The following is a 7,378-nucleotide window of genomic DNA, read 5'->3' on the forward strand; positions in this document are numbered from 1 at the left end:
CCCTTTCAATTCCTGCCCGACGGCCTCCCTCTGACTGTATAAACGACAGCAGTAACTCACTCGGTCCAGCTGAGGTCAGCATTGTTCCTGATAAATTAAACGCAGACAGAACGCCTTGAGCAAAGAGTTCAGGGCAACGTTTCACAAAAAAAAACACACTAATTGGTTTATTTTTGAGAATTGTAGTTATGGGATCACAACAGTGCTGGTCCATAGAGGACAGGGAAAACAAAAGTACTATACCACACGTTTTTGGCCTTTTGTGCATCTTAGTGAACCTCCAGTGGTAGAAACTTTTTTTGTAGAAAAGCACAAGTTGTCCATTCTGTGAAGCTAGTATTAGAGGATAACAGTAATGGATACTAATACTGGCAAAAAGCCATTATAACCGCAGTATTCTAGGATACTGATAATTAATTAAGTGGGAAAAAGATATGAATGTAGACATATTTACCCACAAGAACTATCAGCTAAAGAAAACTCTTCTACCTGTCATTATACTTTTCCCAATGAGGAAAAACATGTACCATTCCCAGGCTGTCCAGGCTGCTAAACACTCCAGTGTTTGTGTGCGTGCGCGCGCGCTCGTGTGTTATTGTTGGCATATGATATCTGTCAGACAGGAAGGAAGTTTGGCTTTAGAGAATTGAGTCACTGCAAAAACTCTCTTATCACACACACACACACACACACACACACACACACACACACACTCACACACACACACACACACACACACACACACACACACACACACACACACACACACACAGTATAGGCCCATTACCAGGGTGTGAACTGACTGTGATTCTGAATCTGATCATCTCACACCCTGCCGACACTCTGGACTTTCCTTTGCAGGCAGAAAAGTGTCATTTGTGTTAACTTTCTCAGTCCTTGCGTTGCTGCTGCTTTATGCCACAGCAGTGCCGTAAAATAAACGAGAAACCAGCCTAATTGGTATTTGCAATGCGACCTCTCGTGTCACACTGAGGCCCACCGTGCTTTAAGTTTGTCTGGCTGCTCGGGTTTGTTTCAGAACGCAGGGCTCCTCTGTGTTCCCACTGGGCCTCATTTATTAATTTTTCAGTGCGGGCTCTACATTAAAACGAGCTGAATCGCAGTTAATAGTAAATTACTGCAGAAAACAGCTCTTTGTTCAGCTCCAAGTTATTGCTCCTTTTTTCATCCTGCCATGTTTTGTTGCCTCAGCCCCGGGACGTGTGGCTTTAGCTCTGTCCAAGGATACTGCCCCTTTCCCCTCCCTAGACTCATTCTTTCTTAAGCTCTTTAAAGAATACCTTGTGCTCAAGGAATACATGAGTACGCTTCTCCTGAATTTAAATGCAGACATGCGGAGTACACGTTTTTTTTTTTAAAGACTACTGTATTACATCTCAACTTGGTATTCATCTGCTGCTCCATAGCGCAGTAGCCGAAGTGAGCTGAGGCAGCATCTTGTAAATTGTAGTCAGATGGTCGCCAGATCACTTCCTCAATTAAACACATTCAGAGTGCAGAGTAAGTTGCCTTTTATATTAACTTCACAGACAGTTGTTATCGATGTAGCTGCTCCCTGCACTGCATGTGATTATTTACCACATCAGAGCTCCAACCATTAAATCTGTGTCATACAATCCTTGTTTTTCCAGTTCTTCTCCTCTACGATTACATACAGCACCTGTTGCCTCGTGCTCATACTCCAAACTGTACTAAGGAATGCTCATCAACTTGTGCCGAATCTTGTTTGGCGGCACAATTCTCCCAACAGTCCCCGCCTCAGACAAATTAGATATTTCAAAAAATCTATTAACCGCCAAGACAGATTACTTTGGATTATTGTCTTGATTTGTTCAAAGTCAGTATTCTTCATTAAAGCTGTGCTGCTCTGCATGATCTTATGTTGCTTCATTACAATGAGTTACATACGGTATCCCCATTCTGTGATTTCAGTCAGTCTAATATTGCTGTATTAGACTTCGTAGTATACATTAATTTTATATTTTCTATCACACGTCTTCCTTTGAATTAAATGTTAGAGAAGAGAGCGAAAGACAAGGTTCAAACATCAGCAGGAAATAAGCTTTTTACTCATTGAATATTACAGATTTTGTTAAGTAACAATGCTTACTACTTTCTTACCCTCACAGTACTGCTTTTACTCAGCTCTTACTAACTGAACATGTTTTTCTGTCACCCAGCAGCATTCGCTCATTATCCATCCAGGACGTGGGACTGCTCTGGCCTCGGTGGATTGAGACAGGATTCTTTTTAGATTAACGACTCTGCTTATCCAGTCTGGTCGTGTAGACACAGATGAGACAAACAGAATCCCTCAGCCAGCTAGCCAGGTACTGTACTGTGTGCTGATTTACTTGACAGATGCACAGCCACTCATTTCATCCAGCCCACTCCTAGCCCGCGCGCAGTACATTGTGGTGTGCGGTGTGTGCGCGTGCGCGGATGTGAGTGTGTGTGTGTGTGTGTCTTGTCTGTTATATAAAGTACACCCAGATGTCTATGAGCTGTGATGTAACTCAGGTTAGTAGGCTGACAGCTGGGAAGGATAGATAACTACCTGGTAGTGTGTGTGTGTGTGTGTGTGTGTGTGTGTGTGTGTGTGTGTGTGTGTAAGTGTATTTGTACACACTCTCTCAGTATTCTCTGCAGTGTGGATGTGCTCATGGATAAGCTGATAGTATATGAAATGCAGGTTTTCCCATTTGACCTTGTGATGGTGCAGTTTTCTCAGTAAAAGTGACCAAATGGCCCTCAGCTACTTGTACTAGGGGCCCGGGTGTACCGTTAGCTTCCTATGTACAAAATGCCCCAAAACCAAAGCAAAGTGGCATAATCAGAAGTAATATTTAACTATGTCGTTAATGTAGTGACCAATAGCTGCTTCCCAATTTAATTTCTACATTTCAGGACAGATCGCGCCACTGTGGCACAAATCGGCCCATTCCGAAGGCTCCTTCAAATGCGAACTACAAAAATGGATCCTTCCATTCCCGAGCAATGAAGGATCCAACGGGTGAATCCTTCCCGGACCTATTTTTCCCAGGGTTTGTTGTGTGACGGTGACAAACGTTCTCGTACGGAGGGCCACTGGAGCTCTGTTTCTACCTGACAGAGGTAAGAGCAGAACATGCTGGTGATCGCAAACATGAAATCCATCGTAGACCAGATCGTCACATTTCGGTTCGGCCTTTGTCGTCTACGCGGCCGACGAAGACCATCGGCCACGTAGACCGAATCCTCCGAAGGAGGCGGCCACTGAATTTTGACACAGCAATAGACTGTATTCTGTGTAAAGATGGACGACATGACAGCTTTGCAAAAGTGAAGCCAAGTCACCGCCATCGCCGCTGGTGGCTGGCTGCAGTATAGGTCATAAACCCCACATCCTCACTGTTAGTGAATGGGACACTAACTAATAAGTCACAGTACAGAATTAATACTATTTTGGTGCAGCCATTAAAAGACACACAGTGATTGGCTTGAACATTTCACAAATGTGCAAATGTTACATTGATATGTATATACTATAATGATGAAATGATTCCTCCAACCTCAAAGCTAAAAAAAAATAAAACTATGTAACTATGTTTTGTCCCTTAACTTCCTGAAAAAACAACATTGTACAACTGAGTTGTATTTGTTTTTTAATCTCTGCAGAAATCCTCATTCTAGTTTCCTTGGCCTAATGATGTTTTCAGTTGAGGCCAGTCTGGTTATAAAATGAAAAAGACATAATTTGTTTTGACTAATAAGATGCAGCTTAAGTGTCACGATGCAAAGTTGTACTTTTGCCGGCTTCAAAGGGCAGCAAAAGTTTAAAATTTGGTGGTTTCAATTATTCTGAAATTATAAAACACCACATCACATCAGTGTGTCTTGTTGTCTGGAGGAAATGAGAAAAATGTTTCCCTTTTCCCCCAGCAGCTTCACCCACTGTTGCCGAATGCAGCTTTATTGACACTGTTAGGAGCAACTTTGTATTCCGCTCTCCAGTTTTGATGGTTATTCTGATATGACTTCCTACCAGTGAATGTGCACCGCACCAGAATACTAATAATCTGAGCAAACAGAGTGGAGCTGCACTTTCTCCATTAGAGTGAAGGTGACACTTGTCTCTAGTCTAGTTCCACTTTGTGATTTTCGGCAGTGTATTATTGTGTAGTGGGCTCGTTCTGAACCTCTGCAATATGTGAACCTTATTCAGAGTTTCCGTGGTGAAAACCTGATATGTGTTGGTTGGAGATTCAATGTGTGTGTGTGTGTGTGTATGTGTGTGTGTGTGTTTCGGAGTAACTGTATCTTTACAGATGTCAGGGGTTAAACCCAGTTGGCCTGTTCTGGAGAGGTCAAACTCATATTCCCTTTCTTCCTTGATGTTGAGGTGACCCCCCCCCCCCTCCGGTAAGCTCTGCCACAGCACACGACGAGAATGGCAATTTTTCATCTCCCATCTTACGACCTTCCATGCTCCCTGTAACTGCTTTGTTCTTTGTTCTTTCTTTCTTTCTTTCTTTCTTTCTTTCTGTCTGGCTTGCCTGCTTCATTGCCTTCTTTCATTGAGAAACAATATTTTTAGCTCTGAATGTGGATTTGTCATCATCCCGATTTGCTCGGAATGGAATGTCCGCCTGTCCCTCTTTTGCGCCATCGTTTCTGTCTTTCACTGAGTTTTGAGTTGAACCAGTAGCGGATTTTGTCGACCTAATAGATAACTTAGATCTTTGCTGTATAAACTCTGCAGGAGTTTAATATCTCCTTCAAGCCCAACAACAAATCCACGTCTTTCCTTTCTGTCTGGAGAAGCAGATTGTCTCACCATTGCACAGCGGAGGTCATTTCCCCATAGCCAATTGTTATGGGGAAAATGACCTTCATTGTGACTTAAAACAAAGTCCCTGCTCTGTTATTGTGTTTCATCTCTCTCTCTCTTTCTCTCTCTCTCTCACAGACACACACACACACACACACACTCAGGCAGGCCCTGCCAAACCTGATGGAATCTCACTTAAAGCTCTATCTGAGCAGACAAATACAGTGCATATGTGTCAAGGTCAGCAGAGACATGGGTGTCAAAACAGGTGTGTGTATGCAAGAAAGTGTGTGTAAGTGCATAACTGTGTGTGTGTTTCTGTGTTTGTGTGAGTGTGTGTCACAATCAATCTGGGGGTGTGTTTGACCGGAGGCTGTGTTTCAGTTTAGCTCTGACATTAGTGACTCTCAAAGTGCCCCTCAAAGTACAAACTACTACCTCTGTTCCCAATAAATCCCAAATCCCTGACTATGCTGTGTGTGTATGTGTGTGTGTGTGTGTTTGTGTGTGTGTGTGTGTGTACGTACGTGTATGTTAGTTTGTGTATGTTAGTATGTGTGTCCCTGCATGCATGTGGCTGTTTGTAGGCAGTATGGATGTGTGCATGTGTGTTTCAATTAAAGTTTGTAACTTTAATGGATGTGATACTAATCTGATACTATCTATATTAAACAATTTAAAAATAGGTTTTACATGATCTGTTTTTCAGTTGTGTGTGGGCGCAAACATTAAAGCAGTGGAATAGCTATGAGTCTGGGAATGTAGTTCTTCCTTCAGCCAAAGATCATCATGTAACTCTGGTATTTTACCTCTCAGACAGAAACAGTTGTCTCGTTTTGTATGTAGGTGTGCAGTCAGACTCATGGGTGGCTCGACATCTGCTGGCTGGAGAACTACTAAGACAAACAACACACTCTGCAGGGAAGGTTTGTCTTGTGCAAGAATCAATGGCCTGCCGAGAATAACCGTCTTTCATCTGAGTTTCATCTTCAGCATTACAAAATTTGAACGTAAATTAGAATCTGCTCTGTCAGGAAAAATGTAACTGCAATATTTTAGCTTGAAGAGACCAAAAATTATTTTCGAAACACACACACACACACACACACACACGCACACACATCCAGCACACACACACACTCACACACACACACACACATACACCCACACACACACACACACACACACACACACACACACACACACACACACACACACACACACACATACACGTACACTCACACACACACACACTGAAATAATTGAAATTATAACACTGTGTATCATAGTATGCATTTCTGCAGACAGGCTTCGCCTCCTCCTCCATAAACTGCTCTCAGTGACACAGGAATAAATTACACATAGGATCGATAATTTACAGTTGTATCGAAGATCATGCATTGTACTCCCTGAACACCCCTTCGCATACAGCCACACATCTCCCCACATACTGTACACCCACATCAAAATCAGTGCAACACATATCTCTGTCCTATTACTTGGCAGGATTTTATTTGGCTTGTAATCACTGTTCATGTGTTTGCTGTGCCATCCCATCAGTGTGTGTCTCATTACTGTCCTCCATCACTGTTTTGTCTTGCCAAAATAAAAAAAGATTATGTATTGTTGAATTATGAGCTTAAACATTAATGATATCAGTTGAAAGTAATTACAATGAGGTTGAAAAAAGTCTCTATTTAATCATACCCAAGCGACTCTTTCAACAATAACTAATAACTTTTGTTTCACTGCTTCTGAGGCACTACAGAGGCTGTTTTCATTATTATTCTTAATGCAACTTGTTGACTTTTGAGTTATGCAATCACTGGGACTGTAACCATGGTTCTGTTTCATTGCTTTTCCTCCAGATGGTTCACCCTCACCATCCGACCGAACTGAATGAACTGTTAATGCATCCTTGAAAGGGTCTTTCAAATTCTGATAAACTAAAAGTCATATTTGCAGAATAATGCATGATGGATACAATACCATATTTTGGAGGGATCTCCTGTCCTCTGTTCCCTTCAGTTGGACACCGTGTCTACGTATAATTTATAGCATGAGCAGGATGTTAGCAGAGCTGCAGCTCTGTCTGTGTCTACACAGGATGTGTTCAAGCACACTACAGAGTATCGGTCACCTGCATTCTCGTGGCACTAAGAACATAAAACACACAATAGAGGCACACAAATACACCTTAGGTCATCTTTACATGCATAAAACATTATATCATTGTCTAATAATAGAATATTCATGTTATTATGTAAAAAAACGCTTTTGTGTGCATGTGGAGTGCACCCAAAGTTCAAATTCCTTGATCTTTGACCCACGCTTTGATGACATAGCCAATCATCGTTGACCACCGCTTGCTGTCCAGTCAAGTCAAGAAATATGAACTTTCCTTGACCATGACACTTCCTAAGGTGTGATATACATCGGGTTGGTGGCTTCAGGTCAAAGATTAGATGTTCATAGTGAAAGGAGATGCTAGTAGAAAGGAAAGACTGTCTAAGTTAACTCTTAACTCTTCCCATCTGTCTGTCTAGC

The sequence above is a fragment of the Scophthalmus maximus genome, chromosome 14, assembly GCF_022379125.1.
Source record: "Scophthalmus maximus strain ysfricsl-2021 chromosome 14, ASM2237912v1, whole genome shotgun sequence".
Lineage (NCBI taxonomy): Eukaryota > Metazoa > Chordata > Actinopteri > Pleuronectiformes > Scophthalmidae > Scophthalmus > Scophthalmus maximus.